We start from the raw sequence: 26,151 nt of genomic DNA on the forward strand, positions 1-26,151 counted from the left end.
GGTGGTGATGGTAACATGATGAATCAAGCAGCTTTTCCACGAGTTGAGAAGGAAAATGCTAACATTTATAGAATGTGCAGTGTTATTCATACAAACAATAAACACCATCATGAAATAAACATTCATTTAACAACATTAAATGTTAGATACAACCATAATGTACACAATTGATGATAAAAAAAAAACAAACATTGTAAACATTTGTAGATCTCTGTAGTTGTACATACAAAAAAATATATATATTGCATTTAGATGTCAATGTTGAAGATGTGCGTTCCAGTGTCTATTCACAGGTATGAAATGAGACTGTTGGAGAAAGTTACTTTTAAAAGTAATGCATTACAATATTGCGTTAATCCCCCAAAAAGTAACTATTTGCATTACTTTTTATGGAAAGTAATGCCTTATGTTACTTTTGCATTACTTTTTCTCATCTGGGCAGGGCTTACTTGTTTGTTTTTAATATAAAAAGTTAAATTTTTGGCCAATGTAAATGCTCTTTCACACCAAAAAAGGGGAAAGAAATATGCCTCAGCCATTCTGGATTGCATGAAGCATTAGATGCAGGAGAAGAAAAGAAACACAAATGTCATGTTTATCTTTTTTTTTTTTTTGTATGTTTGAATTGGTTCATCAAATATATTGGTTAATAAAATGGGATTAAATACATATTTATGTAATTTAACATGTTAATTATTGCAAGTTTGCATTACACTTTAATCATTTTGCGGAATACTGAATCTGTATTTGTGCAAGTTAGATGAGTAAATGCATGTCAACATTTTAACTTATAATGCTTTACCACCAACACTGTTACTACAGCCACACTTTATGCATGAATGCTTAAAATTACCAATGAGATCACATTGTTTTAGCAGCATTTTCTGTGCATCCATTCTCAAAAATGATTAATGCACTCGTCATTTTATTTATATGTATAAAATAGCACATAAAAACAAAAAGAATTAAGATTGGTCATTCCCCATGTCGCTCAGACAGTCTCTTCCTGTTTAAGCAAGTGAATCTTGACCAGAATTAGCTGCATTATAAACCAAACTATATGTCAACACGTTATCACGAATGTGATTCTTACGCACAGCCTGGCCAAAAGGTGAGGTCTTTGATATGACTGCGGCATATGATACATATGTTCCTGCCACTCTTTATCCATTTGAAAAGCATGCCCAGCAGTGAGATAACAGGAGGTGGAATGAATGGCTCTTTGGGAACGTTGAATTGTGTGTAGGTGACAAAAAAGGTCAGGTGATTTAATCTATCTGAAACACTGTCACAGCATTCTAATCAATACGCTCTCATGCTAATGCCAGCGTGAGGAGACAATCCTCGCTACGAGTAGCAGGTGGATAACAAAAGCCTGACTGGAATTAAAATGACTTTTGTGCTGTTGTCCGTTACCTTTGCAGGTCAAACTCAATACGGAGCCCTTCTAAAGAGGCAGTCAGACATCCTGCTGTCCACTTTAATGCATCTGATAGCTTCCTGGCTTCTGCAGGAAAAGGGCACCTGTTCGCCAGTATTGCCATTCTTCCAACGGCCCTCATCGCTGCTGAAAAGTTCAATGCGCCTTTTACTATACAATAATTAAATGTTTGAGAGATACAGAAACGCACTTAGTGAAGAATGAACAGGTTCCACAGGTGTGTTTAAAAAGAGATAAATTGGTAGCTTCTCCGCTCGAATTGTCTCATTACAAATGCTCTTACCATAAATTCAATCCTCTCGATAAGAAAAGGGCCTGTTGACTCTGTTTAGCCCTTAATAATGTTTAAGCTTTTGACTGACACCTAAAGCTGATCGTGTAGACCTTGAGTAAACCGACATACACGATAAACAACTCTTTCCGAAGAGTGAAGATGATCTTAAAATGAGGGTTGTCAATTGAACAAAGATCTTAATCAAATTAATTACATGATAGGCTGATTAATTAATCAAATTAACAGCATGATGCCACTGGTTTGGTGAGGTGAGTCATGATTAAACATGTAACACATTATTAGAATTCATTGTACTAATTTAACAAGTTCAAAATAAAATGCATCAGAAATATGGCCCTTGAGATGTTATATGCTGTGCTACAAAAACACTACATTTTTGGATAAACTATTCCTTTAAAATCAGTTGAACTAATTTCATCTGATTGCATAATTGTTCTAAGCCCTGTCATATATCATTGGAGAGTGAATGGCAGTTTTGTTAAATGAACATGGGTCTCGATTTTATGGCTTCAGAACACTAAGCTTTCTGTGGTTGGATATTGGGAGAATGCCAGAGCTGTTACGCAGCTGTCTGTCTGAGAGAGGAGAGGAATCTATACTTCTGGCTGACACAAACACAACAGCACAGCAGTGCATTCAGGCCCAGGAGATTGGCTGATTCATAACTAATGAATATTTTCCAAGCCTGCTCAGGTTGCACATTACACTTCAGGAGCCACTGAACCAGTTCTGGTTAGCCCCTTATGAAATCTACACACTTTTTAAAAAAATAAATAAATAAAACTTTCACTGATTGCAAGGGGAAAAAATGCAGAATGGATTTAAATATTGTCAACTGTGTTAAGCTGAGCTGAGAGTACTACAATCTAATTGGCAGCTAAAAGGCTTATTGGCAAATCACAAAGGCTGACAATACTAAGCTCAGAAGTCTGCTCGCAGCAAATGGTCTCTTGTCAAATGTGCATGTTTGTCGTGGTGCAAATTGCCTGGTCAGTGAAATATAATATTAACTGTTGTCAAGGGATAATAAACTGCCAATAACCTGAAATCTGTACTTCCAGTGGTTCTCAAAGTATGTTGCACGCACTCCTACATTCATTTTGACACAAACAAATCTAAAGTGTTGATGATAGAAGTGAGAAGCAATGAGGTTTATGTGCAGTTTCCTCTTCTCTGCCGCCTTCTCCTTATGGTGTTGAGTGCACTCATTATGCATATTTAAACACATTGTCGTTCTCGCTTATGCACCATATTCAAGTGGATGTGGACAAGGTTTTAACGTTAAAGTTTTGTGTGGTTTTACACACAAAACAATTACATGTCTTCAGAAGACTTAGAATGTGAACAAACCATATGGACTACTTTTGTGATACTTTATGATAAAATCTGCGTTCATGTATTCACAGATGAAAACGTCATATGGTAAGTAGTAAATTACAGAATATTGCACCTGCAAAGCAGTATGGGAGTCCAATATATATATTGTTTTTTTTAATTTTCAAAAAACGTTTTTTATGTTATCAAGGTTTTTATTGTGTTTTATTTTTAGCTGTATTTTTAAGTTATTTTTTAACCTAAATCAAAATAACCCAACTGCAGTTCGATTGAGATTAATTGGAATGCACAATTAAAAACATGATTTTTGAAAATTATTAAAAATAGAGTTATCTGTTTTTGCAAATGAACTCTTGAATGAAGAGTTCATTTGCAAAAACAGATATATATATTCAGACTTTTTTTCTCTCAATTACGAATTTATATCCCACAATTCCGTCTTTTCTTCTCAGATTGGCAGTTTTGGCTTTATATCTCACAATTCTAAGAAATAAGTCAGAATTGTGAGATTAAAGCCAAACACACACTACACGATTGTCAGGCTGATTATGAATGGAATTTGGTCTTGCTAATATGGCATGTTGACTGTGTTTGGCACAGGCTAAGGTCAGAATAGTTTAAAGTTGTAGTGGTAGTGAATGTGATCTTGGTGATATTTATGACTCGCCCTAATCAACTATTCTTAGAGTGTTTGTTTGTGTTTTTCTTTTAGCACATCTGGGAGTGTTTGTAGTTATAGCCTTGCCCACCCTGGAGACACTGCTGTTCTGAACATATGCTTCACCAGGCATTGATGTCAACCTCAACAAAAATATGACGTTCCATCAGGTTCACCGAAGACCCAGTACACCAGCTCCCCGGCCGGGATCAGTTCCCTCAATCAATAGGACCAGTGTTCTGTGCACAGAGACAAAGATAAACAACTCATCCTCATGTTAGATGGTCCGCAAAAGCAGTCCTGGCAGAGACTTTTATGAGCGCAAACATCATAATGCAGTCTCAAAACACTTGCCCCAGCAAGGACTACCATGACTGATTTCCAACTCAAAAGAATCCTTTTCAGTAGCAGAAGTGTCACCTCTCTTTTGTCCAATTCATTTCTCATTTCAGCCATATTTGTGCGTGCTGCACTGCATCTTGTCTACTGACGCTAGAATATTGTCGAAATACGGGGATCATTTACGGCTAACGCTCTGCAGCCTAATGTGCGTCTGCATTTCGCTCCAATGCATCATTTCTTCAAATGGAGCTCTTGATTGATGGCCTGCGCCATTCCAAACACCATCCCGTCTGTAATAATGCATCACCTGTTGCGCTCTGGTTTGCAGTTTCTATTTGAAATTATTCTGTGATAATGAAGTGCAAATGCCCTTGGTTCTGGCATGAGATTGAACTGCCTCAATGTAACAACATTTCTACTGGCAAATCATCTCCTTGGCCCCTCGAGTTAATAAATCTAGGTGCTATGAAGAGATTGTCTTTTGCCATTGTTGATGGATGAAATTTCACAGCGACCTCTGAATCCTTACTGTAACAAGTCAGTGTATTTGATAAAACAAGAAATATCTGTGCTTTATAGATGATAAGACAGGAAATCGTATTCATCACCCCAGGAACACATCTGTTTACCACCGCATGGGTTGTCTTAATTTCTCTCAGCATAAATTTATGTAGCCTGTAATGGAAACTCAGTGACTTAAACAGTAAATTTAATGATCACATTCTGTTGCTTTGGGTTCACTGCCAGGGGAATCCGAAAGATGCCTCGTATTTTGTGCAAAAAGTATAGTGTATAAAGATAAAGCTTCGTATCATATGAGGTACAGCAAACATAGTTGGAAAATATGACATTTCAGATTTCATTTCAACTTAATACAGAACAAATCTGTTGCCTCACAGGCTGTGTTTGAAATACAGACTAAATAGAACAAAAGTATTGGATTATAACTTTCAAACTTGGCTCACTTAGATATGCATAATGCGAATGTTAAATCATTGGCTCGGATCACACAGTCACAATTGATTTGAGGTTAAAAGTGCCATTACATCTTTGGAGATTAAATGTCTGTTCTCTCTGTTCTTTTACTGACAAGGTGAGTATGTGCCTTTATGAAAGATAAAGTGGATGTACATTTGCGAATTTCATTATACTTACTAGTCCACCCTTTTTATAGATGTCAGATGTTTCCTATACGAGGAAGATTCATGGGTGAAGACCTTTGACAGCATATACTAGAGAGGAGTAAGTAGGCCCACACAGAACCAGAATTCTGTGGATTGAAATAAAAATAAAATGTCTTATTGGTAGCTGAAAGCATTATTAACAAGGGGTTGGGGATTTGTTGAATTTTGTTCAAATTCTGCTGATGGGACAGTGATTTGACATTATTATTCATAATTTCCTCTTTGCTAGTTATAGCTTGAAATAAACATGAAAGAACATCAGAAGGTTTCTTGTTTGCACTGCAGAAAGACGTCAATACACCATTTATCAAGTTAAAGTCCACCAACGTTAATCTACTCTCATAGCAGATTTTGCATTATGATTGGTCAGATCACCTGTCAATCAAACTCCCGGTGAAGGGGCGAAAGACTTGAGCGTGTTTTTAATTTCTGTTTTTAAGTAAATTTGAATTTGTTTTTGTTATCATTTCTAATGCAAACATAAAGAAACAAGTCAAATGATATTCTTGACAAGAAAATTTGATTAGGTTTTATTATTGTTATTATTTAATAGATTTTAACAAAATTGCTTCACTTATTAATTGATGTAAACTCATGTCTAGAAATTATTGGAGTACATTAAAAGAAATGACATTTAGGTATTCATCCAAATGCCATCTTTAGTTGTAAAAAACAAAAACAAAACACTTATTAATATTTAAAAATGCAGAAAAAAAGAAACATAAAACAGGACCCCTGCAGACCCTTTTGAGTCACGACTGTATGTCAAGGTGAAAATATCTCTTAAAATTCCAGATAATTTGACCTTTTTATGACAAGACAAAAAATATTAATAATAAATGTTAATAAAATATTTTATTTTATGACTATATAATATTTTATATATTTTTTTAAATGTATTTTAAAACTTTTTATTTTTAAATAATCTTTTTCTTTATCATGGACACGCTTATTTGACGCGGACCCAGAAATCTGTAGAGCTTTCCAGTCATCAGTTTAGCAGAGCCTCCCGCTGCCCCTTTCCTCACCCGTTCTCTGGGAGTTCAAAGTGTGCACCTCTATTGGAATGACAGGTTGCGTGATTGGTGCGTGTTTGAGGGAAAAGGTCACATAGCTTGACATCTGTTCTTATTATCCAGCAGCGTAAATCGACTCTGGGACCAAATGTCAAGAAAACGTGGATTAGATCCAGCTAAGATAGTAAAGGGCTCTGTAGGAACTAGATCTTCATTAAAGCTGCATCATAAAAGGCAGATTTGTTGTGTCTCTCTTTGCACCGAATCACAGATGCATATCTCCTAACTACAATTATATGTCCGTTTAGCCTAAATCTAGCTCTCAGTCCGTGGAGATTTGTCCTCACTTAGCAGAGCTACAGCCTTGCTGATTCATAGGCAGTTCTACAGGGATGCTGACACACAAGCTATTGAACACCTGCACTGCTCACTGACTCAAGGTTTAGAAAATGCGTTAAATTTTAAACACATCATTAAGGGTGGTGGGATAAACGAGAGGCCTCATTAATTATTGTCTGCAAAAACTTGCAGGGTCTGTAGATGTGCTATTTGTTGTTATTGACAATGATTAATCATTTCTACAGCGCACGTGAGAGTCAGATTAGTATTTATTTGAGTCTAGTGCACACTATTTAACCATTTCAAGAGGCAATTGTACTGAGAACCACAGATGGGACAAGAAAGAGTGTCTTTGATCTCATGTTAATGTGGGAATTTCCTTTTTGGGCAGTGGAGTAACCTAAATGAAACAGCTCTCCTCTCGTCTTCTGCATCCCTCATCTGGTGTGTGTGAGTTTGCTGATGCTGACAACGAATTTCTACTGACACTCATGTGAATCACTTTGGTAAATCGTTATTCATCCGTGATGATTCTGTTTGGACTGAGTAAAATTTGCTAAATGTTTAGAAGTCCATGTGGAGTATGGGAAGATGTGATTCATGAATTACTCATTGGCACCAAACAGAGGGTAGCCTACTTATGTCTAATGCAAATGATCAGAGTGCGTTATGTACACCTGATGAGAAATACGGGGGATGTTTGGCTCATACATAACATGATGGAGCAAGAAAGAGAGTAGGCTAGAGAACGCTGCTTTGACTGAGGAGGCTGCTTCTGTGCTGCCTGCATGGGAACCGATGACCAGTTAATGCAGGATTGAATTCGTTTAAAAAAAAAAATACCCGAACCGAATGATTTGTGAGACATTCGGTTAACAGTTCTCGAACGTGCTGAAGGAACACCGTACAGTTTTTCCTCCATCATTCAGCGGCTCCACAACACGCTACAAACGACACAGCCCACCGCACAACCAGTGAAGTTCGATTCCCGAACTAACGACTCCTATGAGTCGGTTCTTTTAAGTGAATCATTACTACAGTGAAACCAAGATATTTCGCGAGCGAGTGACTCTTTTGAGTCGGTTCTTTTTAGTGACTCGGAAACATACGCCCGCAATGAAGACTATTTCCCATAACAAAAAATGACTATACGAGTCAGAAGTTTATTGTATCAAAAGACGTTTGATTCAGTCGGAGCGGTTACTAAATTTACTTGTTAATTTAGTCATATCCAACTCGAAATGGTCAAGTTATATTTTTATTTATGGCTCGAGATTTAAATCGTTGTAGCTGAGTGGTTATTTGCATGACTGCTTATTTGTAATCAGTATTTTATATAAATTAATTAGTTACATTTGACACCCCATTTCTATCTGTAATCGTGTTAAATGCAAATGATTGGATTACGTCGCTTCTAAAAAGTCTCTAAAGCTTATAAACAAGTTTTTGAAATTCTGAATTATCTCGGTATTTCTGATGGCAGTAAATCCCATACGAATTTCCCTGATTTCTAAAGAATCCTTTCAAAGAATTTCTTCTGCAAAAGTAGGCTACTAAAAGGGCCGTTAATGGAATCGCCGAGGTGACATGAATCATTAAGAAGAATTGGAATCGCGTCCAGAATCCTTCTTATTTTCATTTCCCATCCCTATATTTGACAGTCTAACTTGCATTCCTATCATTTGCAATAAAACCCACGAAGCCAGAGCTGCACTGAGCGGAGTGTGAGATCGTGTGTCTAGAGAAGGACTGAGAGAGCTGTATCAGTGCAGGTCCTGAAGCACAAGAGAGAAGAGAGAGAGCTATTGGGCTCTTATCGCACGCGTTTAAACCCGTTATTTAAAGGGACTCATTTCTGGAAAGAGCAAGAAGCAAAGTGAAGAAAAGAGAGCAAAAGAAGACCGCCAACCGATGTTTGACTTAATTTGACATGAGAGAGGATATCTGTTTCATTTATTTCTCACTGGGATGCGGATTTTTTCCTTCTTCTCTTGACAGCGTGCGTCTGCCCCGCATCGCTCGTATCATACGGATATATACGGAGAACAAATTAAGATGAAGTGGCCTTCGAAAGTAGTTTTTGACGGCGTACCGCTCGCTAGGGTTTTATTTTTTCTTTAATCGTGTTCAACAGCGTTGCACCGGGCACGAGGGAACGGCGGGAATTGATAGGGCACGCGCGCAGTGCTTATAAAACAACAGCTGACCATTAAAGCTCACATCAAGCCAAATAAAACACTACCTGAAGAAATAACACCATTGATTTTGTTACACAGAAAACGCGGGGGCATAAAAACGACGAGCTTTAAAACAGGTAAGACGATTCGCATCATTGCTTCATGCAGTTACGGTCTATTCTGTATTTAGTTTATTCAACATGTGATGGATTGGATTGCATTGGAAATTGCTGTGGATCGCGAGACTTTAATGCTGTGTTTGGATTTACATCATTCTAATTCTGTGGACACGGCATATGAATTATAGATACTGAAGCAGCATGCAGATTGGCTATACGCTAAACTTGAATATCATTATGTGCAATTTTAAACATTTAGTAGCCTTATGTCACAAATGAATTTTAAAGTAAATTAGTAAATTTTCTCCCAATGGTCTGCATTAGTCACAGCAACAATTGATAGTCAATGAACACTGCATGATTTGCATGACAATTAGATCGTTCTTTGAAATAATTTATTATTTAAGTGGTGCTAGTTTATTCATACTGAGCACGGGAGAGTTACTATGACAAATTTTGGTGTAGCTACTATTGCATATGCATCCAGATTTATGGGGGGGAAAATAGCTATATGAAAGACAGAATATTAGGAATATGCCTGTGATGAAAGAAACTTAATTGTTGTGCTCTATATTGGTTCCAAACAACATTCAAAGTCGAATATTGAATCTTCATCTATTAAAGTGACCTTAAACCGGTTATGGTGGGTTGTTTTATAGGTGTTATGTGTGCATAAGGCACACGTTATAATGCATTAGGTTGTGCAACATGTGTGTCTTAAACTTTGCAGCATCTGGATCAGCTTTTACACAGAATTACAATTATTATTGAATGATTTGAAATCCACCTCGGTAGAACTGAAATAACCTGATGTATTTGAGAGCTTCGTCAGGTTGTGTTGAGGGTTTTTGGCTGAAGATGAGGGTGGAATGGGTGTCATCTTTGCACCCCCTGGTGGATAATGGCAAGCGAGTGCTGGTAAAAAAAAAAAAAAAGAGTCGATTTCTGTTTTAATGTCACAGTCATTATTTGCTTTCAGTGCGTGAGCTTACTCATACAGTGTTGCCGTTTTGTTAAAAAAGTGGTTAGATTCTTATGTAAAGCCCTAATGTGCATGAGTGCTAAGTGGTGTAAAGGGTGAATACTGTAATGTCAACACAGTGCTTCTTTTATAACTATAAGGATATTCCTCCCTTCTCCTAAATGCATCTTTAACGTGAACTGCAAACTTAGACATTTCTAGAATCTTTTGGATTCTTGCACTTAACAGATTCTTTCACTCTCATACGATTGGACTCTCCGTCGGTTACATTGTTACGCCAATAGGTGGCAACAAGTGAGTGTCTTTTGTGTTTGAACGAGTCATGGAGTCGTTCACTCAACCGATTCCATAAAAAAACTGTTTTTTAATCCTCTGTTAAAATTGATTGTGTACAAATCTAATATGAGAGAAATAGTTAATCATCATTTTCTACACAAATGACAATAAGGCTTATGTGTTATTTTATTATCATCTCTGGTGTTGTCCACCGCTTAGTATGTTTATGAAGCAAACGATGAAGGTTATAGAAACAACAACAATAACTGTGTTAATAAATTAGATTTTTAATACCATCTTAAGTTTTTATTTGTATAATGGTCAGTCTTTTTAAACATTCATAATTCGTCTGCCTCCCTTCTCACCTAAGTGTCAACAAATTCGATTCCCTAGTCTGGCTCAGACTCAAAATCATGTAAAGGGGGCATGTTTGGTAGGAGCAACCAATGAAAATGCACTTTCACAGCCCAAACACCAATGCAACTGACTCATGCTATAGTCAGTCTTACAAAAACAGTAACACACTTTCAAATTAATATGAGTTGGTGCATGTGAACAGCAACGATTCATTTACTGAGAAGATTCATTCGTGACCCAAACAACTCTACGCTATCCTGTCACCTTCTCACATTATTTTGTTAGTGCGGACAGTAATAGCCCTTTAATGAAATCCTTTACACAAAGTCAGCAGACCTTCATCATGTTCAGCGTACCATTGCACCATTTGTGCACCATTTGTGTGGCAAAACAGCTTTTCACGGGTTAGTGACGCACTCATGGACAGGACCATACAGAATCTGTGAGTCATTATCTGTGCATTTTCTGTGCTGACTGAAAGCAGAAATTACACAACATATTTAATAAATATTCAAGGGATGGAGAATTGACAGGATTGATTGATTAACAGGCAATTAAACTCTGCAGGAAGCATTCACTGTCGGCCTGCTCATGGGGCACATTTAATGTATGTCTTTAAATTGCAATGCATTAATGGTAGAAGCAATCATTGTTGGTGAGTAACATGCTCTGTAAAGGAAAAATCGGCATGCTTGTTAGGTTGGAAGGCGCTTCCGGAAGTATTTTTTTTCCTCCATGGTAATAAAAAGAAAGTCTTTGTTAGAGAGCAACCAACTACAAGGTGAATCGCAACATTACAAACTTTGATTTGATGCAACAAAAAAAAAAGATGATCGGATAAAAAGACAAAGGTAAAAGACTGTGCACGTAACTTAGGGTGTATTCACACCTGTCACGCCTGTTTAGTTCGACTGAATTGAATTCATGTTCGTTTCCCCCCTTGGTGCGGATCTTTTGCGCAGGTGTGAATACAACAATCTCACTCGGGTGCACACCAAACAACCCATACCGAGACCCAGCTGAAGAGGTGGTCTCAGTCCGCTTCCAAACGAACTCTGGTATGGTTGAATGGATAAACCAATTAATGAATGACATTAAGCACACGTGTGGTTTTGTTTACAGTTTCTGGTTCACTTGCAAGAAGGGCAGTGTGAAAGCGAACCGCACCAAAAAAAAAAAAAAAAAAATCAACATTGTATTTGGTCCGGACCAAAGCAAGTGAACTAGCGGACTTTCCTGGTGTGAATACACCCTTAAAGAGATACTATGGATGACAATCAAAATAAAAAATAATGGATAAATATGCAATTACTGATTTAAATATGTATATTAATATGTAGAAGCAACATTTTACGCTTATTGCAAAATATGGATATTTATACATGTATTTAAGTTGTTTGAGACCATAGGACACTGATACAGTACATGATTTGCAATGCTCCATGGTAGTGGGTGGGCACCAAAGGTTTGCTGATTCTTTGATTGGTGGAAATATTTGCAGAATCATGGGTCATGTATTTTTTGACCAGGAATCCCACTTTTAATCATGATTATTGGATAAATAATTTCAAATAATGCAGACTAATGGCTTTATGAAAAGTAAATACCATTAACAATGACCAAGCTCATGGTAGGTCTATCTTTAAAGATTTATTTTATTATATCTTTTATATAATAAAATACCTAACTACATAATACTACTATTGTTAGAAATTACAACAAAATTAAAATAGAAATATAAACTTTTGAACTGCGGGTTTCGTCTGGTCAGAGGAGAACTGGCCCCCCGACTGAGCCTGGTTTCTCCCAAGGTTTTTCTCCATTCTGTCTCAGAGGGAGTTTTGGTTCCTTGCCGCTGTCGCCTCTGGCTTGCTCAGTTGGGGACACTTAATTTCTAGCGATTATCGCGCGATTTGATTGCACAGATACTATTTAAACTAAACTGAGCTAGACAATGACATCTCTGAATTCAATAATGAAATGCCTTTAACTGAAAATTGAGTGTTTAATCTTATCATTAGACATTACTGACACTCTATCCTCCAATTTGATACTGTTAAGTGCTTTGACACAATCTGTATTGTTAAAAGCACTATATAAATAAAGGTGACTTGACTTGACTTGACTTTAAAGGTTTATGAGTTATTGTTAAATCAGTTCCCCTTTGGAGAAAATAAATAGGATTATTACTTCTTGATACTTTTGATTTCCCCCTCTACAAACCAAGCTCAAAATATATGAGCTGTGAAGGTTGTGTCATTATATACATGGTCAAACATCCAAAATTGTATTAAAATGTATTGGTAATATATACAGTATAATGTAAAATGTGAAATGTTTAGTGCAGTGCTCTGCTGTATTTCAGTGGAACAAAGACATACACTTTATCTCATTTATTATTTACTGGCATATTTATTTTACATGTAATAAAGTCTGCAAAGTAAAGTCTGCTGCAGGCATAGGCATGCTTGAATGGGTTTCTAGAAGGCTTCTTTTATTGTCTTGTTGCAGAATCGCTTGTATATGTATTATTTTACTGGGTGGTGAAATGAAATATCAGCACTGGAGTTTTTGCCTTATTTAATGCATTCAAATACTAAAACAGTACTATATCAGTGGCATAGGTTTGGGGCAGGACTACATGTTTGTCCAGACAATGGAAGGCTCCCTGTTTAGGGAATCCTGTTTGGAAAGTCACTTGCAGCAGCTTTAAAGGTACAGTAATGATTTCTGGCATTGGTAGCGGGTCTGCTGTAGTTCAGTGATATCACCAGTGTGTAATTATGGCTAAAGGTGGCTAAGGCGAGTGTTTCTTGGACTGGTACTGCTGATTTGCATTTGTTTTCACAGAAAGCCCTGTCCCAGTAGACAGAATGTGCACAGCAACTGAACAAACACGATTAAAAGGGCACACAAAGGCCCACACAAGTTTGGAGTCTGAGTGCCTGGCGGGTAGCGCATATGTATATGCACCTGACAGAAAACAGAGTAAGATGCATGATCTCATTGGATGCCTGATCATTTGATGGATAGGTCATGGAGAAACACAACTCTCTGTTGTAGCGAAGGTTAACCAACATGGTGTGACAATTTGTCAGTATCCATGAGGTCGGTCTCCACAGAATTGAGACAAGGGCATCATTCAGCACTTTCTGTGTTGAGGGCCACTCACAGGACATTTGCCAATCTGTGCAACACCCATGAGACCAGCGCTTCACAAACTCAACACTCAGCCCATTTTCCTAGCTAATGAAAACCCTTTTTGTACAATTATTTATTGAAAAACAGTAGTGATGCTAACAAACATGCTTCTGTGGTGTCTAGAAAATTTTCAGTAGGTATGCACAATGCAATAACCAAATGAATATTTTACAATTTTCATACTGTAATTTTTATACACACACACATACACCCACCCACCCACCATATAATAGTTTTACTGTGTTGCAGTGTTGTGATGCTTAAATTCACATGCACCATTTTAAAGAATTGAATTCAGTTTTTTGCTTTTTTTTTATTTTTAATTTATTAATCACAATAATAAGTTTATATTATCAACTTATTAATGGACATATCGGACATCATTTCAATACACGTCTACTTTTCAAATGGAACCTTACTTTAGTTGAAGCAGATTGATTTGTAAAATAAAAACCAGTCTTGAAATATTACTTTTGCTGACACTTTTAATGGTGGAATAACAATAAACATGACAGAAATGAAAGCAAACATTCAAAATCATGACATGTTAAAACCATAGAGAATTGTCTGTGCTTTCAAAGCCTCCAGCAGCTAAGGCCGTTTCAGAACCCATATGTCAGTCAATGAGCAGAATATAATGTCAGAGAGCATGACATATCCATATCTATGCTCTGTCTCTCATATTGATTCTGTGGTCAGTAGTGTTTAAGTGAATTTTCCAGGCCTCTCCTCTCCAGAGCAGCCCAGCCCAGCCCAGCGCAGTCAGTATATCATAGTTAATAATTATTGGCACAAATCAGTTTAGCCCAGGTGAATAGCTGAAAATTGCAGCTGCTATGTTATTTTCCTTGAGACTTGCACAAAATATAATTCTTTGCAGCTTATTTAGCTTTATTATTAGTATTATGCAGCATGGCTTTTGCACTTTATATAGCACAGAATTGCCACCGTTAACTCCTTGGCTCATGAAACATCATAACAGTAGGCTTGAGAGTTTGATGTGTGCTATTTGAATTTAGCAAGATGTTATTTACAGGCATTTGATTTCAGTGTTTTGGCTGTCAAGCACATTCTGAATGTCACCCACCCTCCGAAAATTCCTCTTTCATGTTGCCCTGGAAGTGTCAGTTGTCAGATGTGTCTCCAGCTGAGTTTCCTTTCAAGGCCATTCGAGGTCACATGAGCTGCGTTTTCCAGCAGGATTTTAAAGTCACTTATTTTTTTTTATCAACTTTGTGCACCACCTTTGTAGCGCATCTCATCAAGTTCATGCCTAGCAGTCGTTGCCATGACAGCAGCTACCACTTTGTGTCACTCTTGTGATGAGAGCGAATGACGTGCATATATCCTATGAGACATCGCTGAAGTTTAAGTAGTCTAATATCTCAGAATTAGCAAATATGCATTTGTCGACAGCAAAAAAGCAGTCCAAGGATCTTTTCATGATAGCAGATTCCCTGCAGGGAATTCATAACCGGCGAGTGACTGAAGTATCTTACGTGATCTAATGCTTTTGCTTGAATGAAGCACTTCTGCGTTCACTTAGGGAAGACTCGGGGTGAACATAAAAGATTGTTGTGTCTTAAAGCATGTCACATCTTCTAATTGACTGATAAATTAAGGAAATGCATTCATAAAATGACCTTCTAAGGTTTTACAAGGCATAAAACAACTTAGAGGCTGGTCTTATTTAATGCCTGAGGACTTTTTTCATCAATCTTGGTAACATCTAATTTTGTTCTTGCAGATCTCGCAAGGGCCTTGCATTGAAATAGCATTTATTTAAAGGGATAGTTCACCCAAAAATGAATATTCTGCATAATGAACATTACTCACCCTCATGTCTTTCCAAACCTGCAAGACCTTCGTTCATCTTTGGAACACAAATTTTTTGATAAAATCCGAGAGCTTTCTGGCCCTGCATAGACAGCAACTACCACGTTCAAGGCCCAGAAAGGAATTAAGGTCACCGTAAAATAGTCCATGTGACATCAGTGGTTCAACCGTAATGTTATGAAGCTATGAGAATACTTTTTGTGGCCAAAGAAAACAAAATACACGTGTTGTGGTACTGTCATGAACGCAGAAGAGTAGCATGTTTTGAATAAAGACATTATTTTTGTTTTCTTTGCACATAAAAAGTATTCTCGCAGCTTCGTGATATTGCAGTTGAACCACTGGAGTCACATGGACTATTTTAACGATGTCCTTACTACCTTTCTGGGCCTTGAATGTGTCAGTTGTGTTGGAATACATTACATGACTTTTGCCCAGATTTTTGTCCAATTTATCAGTCTGGGCAAGACAATGCTAGTTGACAGATTTCATAGGAAGTAGCGTAGATTATGATTACTTTAGTTTTCATTTAGTTTATTATTTACTGTTTTTCTCAAACCGGTTTATTGTTTTAAATCTTTTCGGGTTTGAAAAATCGTGTAGTGTATTTCAGCTTTTAGCATCTTGTCTAAGACTATTTTCTGTCATATTTCCCTGACATGGCCAGCTAGGTAAAAAACAGCTGTATAAAAGATTGTTTCCCTGTTTCTAATTTCGGAAAAATGTTTGTCAATTATTGTGTGAAATTGCTCGTTGTTTTTAGATATGGCTGCACGATGAAGGAGGCTCTGTGAGCAGGAGCTTGGCTTTCATTTTTCCATTTTCTGTTTCACTGATTTCTCCAGTTTGCCAGACCTGAAAATTAGCATTGTCGACATCAGTTCTACCATACCACCCTCAGATTTCACCGACGTGTGTCCGTGAGTCCTCAGAGCCTTGAAGATTACATTGATATACAAGTTAGCATTTATTTTTTGGTACGTCAATACGGTTTGAATTATTTATATTTTGATAGCAGGCTGTCAGGGAGGTAGTCCCAATGATCACTCACTTCATCAGTTCAACAGCGCCTCTCTTCCTCTCAGCCGCTCTTAAGTCGATACGTGAAGATGTCTATACACTTTTGAAAGATTCCACCTCCGCAAATAAGCTTCCTGGCTCAAAGAGAGAAGTTCATTGGAGACAAATGGTGCACATTTCACAGGTAGGCCTTTGCAACCGCTGTGATTTGTTTCATTGCTAATGGGGGCTGAAGTGCCGGGGCCCCAGGCCATTTGCTTTTTGGAGTGGCAGTCTGTGCGAGTACAGCCAGCATCTCTTAACAGCTCTGAAAGAAAAAACCATCAGCACCAACTGAGTTCCTCTCAGACTGGGTTTCCAGAAGACTTTCTCTTTACCTCTCCTCATTACCATACACGGGCTCTACAGATAGAATCTCTAATGCCCACAGGGTGCTTAATGCACCACAGAGGTGACTGCTGAAGCTGCCTAATTGGCCGCCCAGGCAAAGCCATATGGAAGCTACCTGGGTGATTGACAGAGGCCATGGAGAAAAGGAGATCCCAAGCGGAAGGCTGGATTGTCCTGGCTTCTTTTTAATCATGTCGTTCAGCATTGTCGATAAGAGATGTACTGAGATTAGAGTTCAAGGAGGACGGCCTTGTGCCGTGACTGTGGGATTTACTCAACATGTGAAAGGGATGAATGAATCAGTATTCAGTAGGGGGAGCAGAAGGTTACAGCAGAAGGCTTTAGCCCTAGCCCTCTTCTCCATATTTAGTATGTAGATCACATTGTTTAGTATGCAGATCAGATCACATCATTTTTTTTAGAGTAATGATGTGCAGCCAGACTTGTGACTTTTCCACAGCGTTTACCACTGCGTAAATCTCTTGTAATTTATAGGCACTAATGTTAAAAAGTCTGGGGTTGGTGTGTAAAAAAAAAAAGTTTTTGAAATAAGTCTTACAAAGGCTGCATTTATTTGACCAAAATATCTGCAGCCATTACTCCAGGCTTCAGATCTTTCAGAAATCATTCTATTATCAAGAAACTTTTCTTATTTTTTAATCAATGCTGAAAACCATGATGTAAATTTGTATTGTGATAGGACAGTTAAGTATTTGACAGAGAGAGAAGAGGATGGGATCGGGAAAGATCTGCAAGCCGGGACTCGAACGCTGGATGCCCAAAGCACAACTGCACTATATGTCGGAGCAACAATTTCTCTAAATGCCATGCAGTACCTTCGTCTGCTGACCCCCTTTTGAAAGCCCTACAAGTCCTGTAGTTGCAGAGTCTTAAGAATTGAGTGTCCTTATATTACCCACAAAACTTTGCCCATTTCATTGGATCGTTCCCAGATTGCCATGAGATTATTTTGGATTCACACCAGTGCCAGGTCATGTCTGGCTGCTGACAGGATCATTATCTTCTAGGACTTTGCAGGTGCAGTTAACATTTAAACTTCTGGTGGATCTTTTAGACAGCACAAAGATGGTAATGACCATGAGGAGACAAAGACATCAAATTAGTGCCATTGAGATACCGGTCATAGCTTGCCACCATATGCTTGGTAAACAACCGGGATATGCTACAAAACGATATGTCTAAACAAATGAACTACAATTGACATAAAGAGAATACAATTAGCCAACAGTTTGCATCTGTGTTTCATTGTAGAAGCTTCCACGGCTAAGAGATCTTGTGAATCTCAAGGACATCTGTGATAACAAAAATTTAAGATTTTGGTCAAGAAGTCAAGAGTAAAGTATAACAGACATCAATTATGGAAAAGATACAAAACAGTATTAAAGGATTCGGATGCTGCAGTGGGCACAGTTGATTCAATTAGGAGGAAGTGGAAGTGACATCAAACCACTCATATTGGCTAGGAAAGGTTGTCCTTCAAAACAATAACAAGCAGTTAGACTAAAAATGTCATTTGAAATGTCTACTTATGAAATGTGACTTATTGTTTTCCTGCACAACCTAAGTGATGCCAACCAAAAATGAAAGTAGTTTCATGTATTATTTTGCACTGGAATGTGTATTAAATAGAAAATAGGGTCACTTTTGATTTCATGTTGACTTTACAATGTTGTTATTGTTAAACAAACAAAAAAAATAAAATAAAATAAAATAAATATTAGATGAAAAACTTCAACTTTAACTGAATTAACTGTTATAAGTTGCAGTGCTAAAATGACTAAAGCTGAAAATCTAAAAATAAATAGAATATTAATAAATAAATGAAACGCATATAAATAATATTAAAACAACTCTGACTTTAATGTTGAACACTTTAGCACTTTGAAGGAACTGCTAATATTACACTTCATCTCTGCATTAGGTTGTCTAGACGCAGAGCTGCAGTTTAGCTTGCCAAAACCACTCTTTATATTTTTCAAGTCTTAGATCCACAGATGTGTATTAAAACCCAACTTTGATTCATTCTTTGTCATGCATACATAATGGAATGGGATGGTGCAATATGGAAGTCAGACACTGAGGGAGAAGGCAGCTCATTAGTCACCGCTTCCCCGAACGTTCAATTGTGTTACCAGATGCTGGGCCTCATCGCAGATCTCATCTTTAATCAACTGGAGAGCCAGAACGGAGTCTCTCTTTTAAACCGATTGTTTAGAGAAGAGTCGCATTTAATGCCACTCACCCTGTCATCGCTTGTTTGCTCGCTTGTTCAGCTGGACCACGGTGCTCCAGCACTCTTATCAGCTTAGTCCTGCAGTCCTGAAGTGAACGCGACACTGGGTCGACAACATTTGGCTTCATCCACTCAGCCCCAGCTGCACAATGACAGCTTAGATGGGTGTCCCCTCTTGGGATAATGACACATTTACCACTCAAGTGGATTGGGACAAGTTAGGTACTTCACAGAATGGAAAGAAAAGCTCTGCAAAACGTGCTGCTGCATCTCTGTTTGGTTCCCGCTACACGCAACGTGGATTTCAGGTCAGAGCAGTGAATGAAGTCTGGCTGTAAGAGCAGAGGAACATGGTGCACAGACTGGGGTAATTACCCTTTCCTGGTGAACGGCTCTCTGCTCTGATATATAGCCCTGTGTGTGTTGTATACACATTATGGGCTTCAATCATAGCCATGTGGAGTCACTGTAGGAATCATCAGTCTAAACACCATCTTCCGGCTTAAACCGTGTACCCATATAATGCTTGGCTCAAACATGTTCCTCGGTTTGTGAAGCCACCAAAATGGACTTAAAGAAAACGATCAAACTTGTATCATTAAACATTCTTAAAAAGGTCTTAATTCACCCTTCTACACGTTAAGGTCAATAAAGCTCTTAAATCAGACTGGAAATCTTTGACTTCACCCAAAAATAAAAATTATGTCATTAATTAGTCACCCTCATGTTGTTCCAAACCCATAAGATCTTTGTTCATCTTCGGAACACAAATTAAGATATTTTTGATGAAATTTGAGAGCTTTCTGACTCTCCATAGACAGCAAGGGTCCTACCACGTTCAAGGCCAAGAAAAGGAACCATGAACATCGACAAAACAGTTGATGAAGCCACGAGAATACTTTTTGTGCGCTAAAAAAGTTATTTTTTGTTTTTGTTTTTGCATACAAAAAGTAGGCTATTATTGTAGCTTCAAAAAAATACCACTGATTGAACCACTGATATCACATGGACTATTTTAACGATGTCCTTACTACCTTTCTGGGCCTTGAACTTATCAGTTCCGTTGTTGTCTATGCAAGGTCAGAAAGCTCTCGGATTTCATCAAAAATATTTTAATTTGTGTTGCGAAAATAAACTAAGGTCTTACGGGTTTGGAACGCCATGAGGGTGAGTAATTAATGACAGAATTTTCATTTTTGGGTGAACTATACCTTTAATTCATAAAGTCATGGCATTAAATGTTGCATGCACTGCAAAAAAAAAAAATCTTTTTCATTATTTTTGTTTTATATTTACTTCAAATGCAGATTGAACCTACTGTATGAAGTCTTGTTTGTAAGTGAGTAAACTAAGTGAGTTTGTGGTTAACACAAGAACAAACTGGTGAAGGTTTAAAGGCACAAATAAGCCACGTAATTACTGTGTGGCAACCATAATATCTTTTAAGACATGCTGATCACTGAGGAAGGGGGCTAATCAGAAATCTCATTCAGCCATTTAATCAAACGTGTTTGTGCATTGAACACACATTTACACATGATACGATGTGACAGACTAAAAACTGCTTTGAGATATTGGCTCGCATGAGCATCTTCAAAGTATTATGTATAAAGCAGTAGTTTCTGAATTAGTGGTGTTTTCTAAGGCGAGCACCACTCTTATTTTTGCTCAGTTTTTGCTGTGTCCCATTCAGTTGTGCAATGGACCTGAATGATACATGTTATGACATTTTGATGATAAATTACGGGGACAAAAAAATAAGATAAATATATAATAATAATTAAAAAAACTTATGGATGAATGAATTATTAAAAATAAGATCAATAACATGCATTTAAAAAAATATATGGGATGATTGTTTGTTTCAGGCTGACTTTAATTAAAATATGCATTGAGGAATTCTTTAACATCAACACTGTTTTCTTAAACACAAAAGCTGCTGCAGCAATGTAATGTGAGATCTGCCAATCTATACTCACTATGCATTCATTCTGTGTGGGATTTATTCCACATGCATCTATTGGCTCTGGAATGAACAAGTAATTAACAGGTGAGAATACACATAAGTGGCAGTCTCTGTGTGAGAACTGGCACTCTGTAATAGCCTTTAGTTTCAAGATGGCAGGATATGGCAGCTCCTAATGGCGTTTCAGTGTCCCATAACATACGCACTCCACTGGTATATCTGTCAAGTTAATGAGTCGTCTAGACACGTGTATTTATGTTAAATAATGCAGGAGGAATGCAGGTAGCACCTACCCTGATCAGTCAACTTCTTCTCTTCATCTACTCTTCTCTTCTTACCAGTCTGTCAGACAGCTTTACAGGAGCTTGCTGGCAGAAAGGCTTGATTGAGCTCATGGCTGAATGAAATTTCCTCATTTTCCAAACACTAGTCCGAATAGGCCACTTGCTGCCCAGTTATTTGTCATGAGAGCTGTATCTGTGTGTCTGTGACTTATTTCTGTGCTTTTTTGGACTGCAGACAGTAGTGTGCGTAAAAGAGCATAGGCTGTTATCATCGACAAACAGTGAGGGGTGAGATAAGTGGAATGCTTCAGGCCATTCTCTCTCTCTCTCTCTGTTTTAGTCAGTACATTGTCTCTCTACAGTCCAACTCCTGCTCTGTTCCTCCAGTTTTTCTTCCTTAAGCCTCACTAAACTCCACCGAGCCAAGCTGTTCCCCAGACCCTATCCATCTATCTATCCATCTATCCATCTATCTATCCATCTATCCATCTATCCATCTATCTATCTATCTATCTATCTATCTAATCATTGTTCTATTTATCATTCTATTGTTCTAATGTAATTTAATGAAAATAATTTTACAATAAAATGTGTATATATATAATAAAGTTTTATATGCTTGTGAATGTACATATTAACTATTTTAATAAAATAAATTAAATGTAAGTTTATTTTACAGTTTTTCTCAGTTGCTTTGGTGCATTTCTCGAATCATCCTTAATATTTGCATAGAAGTCTGTGCATTTCTCAAAACAGTTCGCACAAACAGCACCACACAATGGATTTCCTGCAAAAGCCTGTAACTTACTCAAAATCTTTAGTTCATCTCTCAAAAGTAAGTATGTATGTTAATGAACATATCAGTGCCATCAGAATGAAAAGTCCTTGTGTCATTGTTCACAAACAAGATAGTCAAAATGCTTAGTCATGTTGTCAATATAAAAGTGTACTCTGTTAGTATTACCTGATGTAAACTATGGCAACAGTTTGGATGACAGTTACTGTATTGAAATGCAGAAAGCTGCATTTCTTATGTGCCATATATCCATTTCAAAAATACTAATTTACACATTACTGTATGTGGGATATTGCTTGAAGAGGCTGGATATGATTTACAGTTACACATTTACTAGTGGTCTGACAAAACCCCCCCCAAAAAACACACACACATTACAACGCCATCGTGATATAGAAAAGAAAAAGAAATATGGGCACAGCGGTGAATTTGTAACTCTTGTATTGTCCTCTGTCTATATATGCTTTCCAATTGAAGGTTCATATGTACCTTTGAGCTATTTCAGAGAACTGGTTTATAATTGGTTGATCTACGTTCTCTTCATTAGTGAAAGTCAAGATTCACTTGCACAATTCATGGCAAATTTACAAAAAGTCTAATAGAAATGTGTAAAAAATATGTTAGACAGTTTATGACAACTAGATCAACCATTTTGCAATTAGTACGATGAACTAATGACTAGATGTTTTGAGGGGTAAGACTACTGCACAGAGAACTATATAAAACATTTTGAGCAACATGACAATAGCAACTCATAACGTAGGGCAAGCAGACAAATGTACATAATCAGTTGCATAAATGTATCAAAGTAATCGCAACTTGTTCCAAAGAATGAAAAAGTAATTTTATGAAGCGCACAAGTGACTAGATGATGTGGAATTTAATTTCTGATTCGAGAATTGCATCAAAGCTACTGAGAAAAACAAAACTTACAACAAAATTACATTTAAAATTAAATATGATTTTACAGATTAATATGTAAAAACAAGGTACTATGCTTAAGTATAATAAAGTGTTATATGTACAGGTGCATCTCAATAAATTAGAATGTCGTGAAAAAGTTCATTTTTTCTTGTAAGTTATTTCAAAAAGTGAAACTTTCATATATTTTAGATTCATTGCATGTAAAGTAAAACATTTCAAAAAATTTTTTTGTATCTCAAAAATCAGTATCTCAAATTATTAGATTATTTACATTTGAGTTTCAATTAATGACCATCCCTACGGTATAAATTCCGGTTATCTCTTGTTCTTTGAAACCACATTAATGGAGAAGACTGCTGACTTGGCAATGATCCAGAAGATGAACATTGACGCCCTCCACAAAGAGGGTAAGTCACAGAGGGTCATTACTGAAAGGTGTGGCTGATTACAGAGTGCTGTATCAAAGCATATTAAATGCAAAGTTGACTGGAAGGAAGAATTTGGGTAGGAAAAGGTGCACAAGCAACAGGGATGACTGCAAGCTTGAGAATACTGTCAAGCAAAGCTGATTCAAACACTTGTGAGAGCTTCACAAGGAGTGGACTGAAGCTGGAGTCAGTGCATCAAGAGTCACCACGCTCAGACGTCTTCAGGAAAAGGGCTACCAAGCCACTTCTGAACCAGAGACAACGTCAGAAGCATCTTACCTGGGCTGTGGAGAAAAAGAACTGGACTGTTGCTCAGTGGTCCAAAGTCCTCTTTTCAGATGAAAGTAAATTTTGCATTTCATTTGGAAATCAAGGTCCCAGAGTCTGGAGGAAGAGTGGAGAGGCACAGAATCCATGTTGCTTGAAGTCCAGTGTGAAGTTTCCACAGTCAGTGATGATTTGGGCTGCCATGTCATCTGCTGGTGTTGGTCCACTGTGTTTTCTGAAGTCCACAGTCAACGCAGCCATCTACCAGGACATTTTAGAGCACTTCATGCTTCCTGCTGCTGACAAGCTTTATGGAGATGCTGATTTCATTTTCCAGCAGGACTTGGCACCTGCCCACACTGCCAAAGGTACCAAAAGCTGGTTCAATGACCATAGTGTTACTGTGCTTGATTGGCCAGCAAACTCACCAGACCTGAACCCCATAGAGAATCTATGGGGTATTGTTAAGAGGAAGATGAGAGACACCAGACCCAACAATGCAGAAGAGCTGAAGGCCACTATCAGAGCAACCTGGGCTTCCATACCACCTCAGCAGTGCCACAAACTGATCACCTCCATGCCACGCCGAATTGAGGCAGTAATTAAAGCAAAAGGAGCCCCTACCAAGTATTTAGTACATAAACAGTAAATGAACATACTTTCCAGAAGGCCAACAATTCACTAAAAATGTTTTTTTTTATTGGTCATATGAAGTATTCTAATTTGTTGAGATTGGTCTAATTGGTGGGTTTTTGTTAAATGTGAGCCAAAATCATCACAATTAAAAGAACCAAAGATTTAAACTACTTCAGTCTGTGTGCATTGAATTTATTTAATGCACGAGTTTCACAATTTGAGTTGCATTACTGAAATAAATGAACTTTTCCACGACATTCTAATTTATTGAGATGCACCTTTATGTTTATATATATAATATTAATTTATTTACATTAATGTATTAAATTTGTATTGTGTAATTTTAATTGCCATAAAATGTATTATTTTTTACATTATAAACTTAAGTACACAAAGCTTGGCTAAAATTCAGTACTATCCATTTTATAATATTAGGGTTTTTGTTTATTTTACATAAGTGTTTCGTAATAAGAAGCTGTACTTGTGCACTGATGTCGGATGTATCATTTATTTGTTGTGTAATATAAACAATTTTGTCATTTCCAACAAAAATAACTGCATTGTGATATGTAACCTACCGTTATGATGATATAAAATTACTCATACCCCAGCGTTTTACTATCTGTAACACTGGAAGGCAAGTCTTACTGAAGGGCACTGTGTTAAATCAAGACTGATTCATTCATTTGGGAGGAGCACTCAAGAATCAAGAGGCGAAGATCGGCAGTCTTTTTTTGGATCCTTGGCTGAACCCGCGTCGTTATCATTCTCGTGATGTCAGATTTACTGTTGAAATTTGGCCAGCGAGCCGTGAGTCAGAGCGGCACAGCTGACTGCGTGGTGGAAGGCGGGTGTGGGTGGCCGGCGCTACTGTATGGCGACTTAATACGCCAGCTTCATCTCCATCATAATCAGGCCCGCAGGCACGAAGCAGAGATTGCCGAGGCTGCACACATCACACTCCGCTCGTCTTATGAGGTCAGGAGGACACACTCTTAGATCTTGCTTTCATCATCCTGGGAAAGTCAACACAGGATGAAGAAAGCTAGCAATCTTCACCCTGCCCTCCTCCTCCAGGAAGGCTGTCTTGCTCCCATTAGCATGTCATTGCTCTGCTAATTAAACCCACAAACGGAATGTAAGGACAGGAAGTGGATATGGCGTTTTTAGTAAGCAATTATGCTCGCACCTTTAAAATGGCTTAATCTGCAGGAAGGGAAGCTGGGTGTGATCTTCTGTCCAATATTGACTCAGGACTTGTGATGCCAGCGCAGTGATTACTCAGCCTCAGTCCGTTCTAAAGCCATCGTTCTCCAGCACTGACCTCCACCTGCAGGCTGACACATCCAATAGTCAATCACTGCAGCCACATTTTCTGAACCTTTCTTTACACTTCTGTGCTTTGATGTACTCACGTTTCTAATTACTGCTGTTTGCTGAGGCGCTACTAGTCCTGATGTGAATGATACCTGAAATCATGCTGCTTGTTGAGTGGCGTGCTTCTACTTTTGTAAGCAGTCAGATTATTTATTTGCAGATGCAAAAATAGACAGACAAAAAAACATACTGTCTATTGGTTTTATCAGGTTTAAAGGAAGCGGGTTGCAATGTAGGTTGTATTGTTCATT

The 26,151-nt window shown here is 37.7% G+C and overlaps 1 protein-coding gene across 1 annotated transcript in view; it reads left to right on the forward strand.

Annotated features, from left to right (window-relative positions):
- The first annotated feature begins 8,276 nt into the window (after positions 1-8,276).
- grik4 (glutamate receptor, ionotropic, kainate 4) overlaps positions 8,277-26,151 on the forward strand; it is a 371,474-nt gene continuing 353,599 nt past the window's right edge. Inside the window, exon 1 of the mRNA XM_058744470.1 lies at positions 8,277-8,924. The gene's annotated coding sequence lies outside the window, so the exon portion shown is untranslated. The remainder of the gene's footprint in view (positions 8,925-26,151) is intronic.

This window comes from Onychostoma macrolepis, chromosome 15 (assembly GCF_012432095.1).
Source record: "Onychostoma macrolepis isolate SWU-2019 chromosome 15, ASM1243209v1, whole genome shotgun sequence".
NCBI lineage: Eukaryota > Metazoa > Chordata > Actinopteri > Cypriniformes > Cyprinidae > Onychostoma > Onychostoma macrolepis.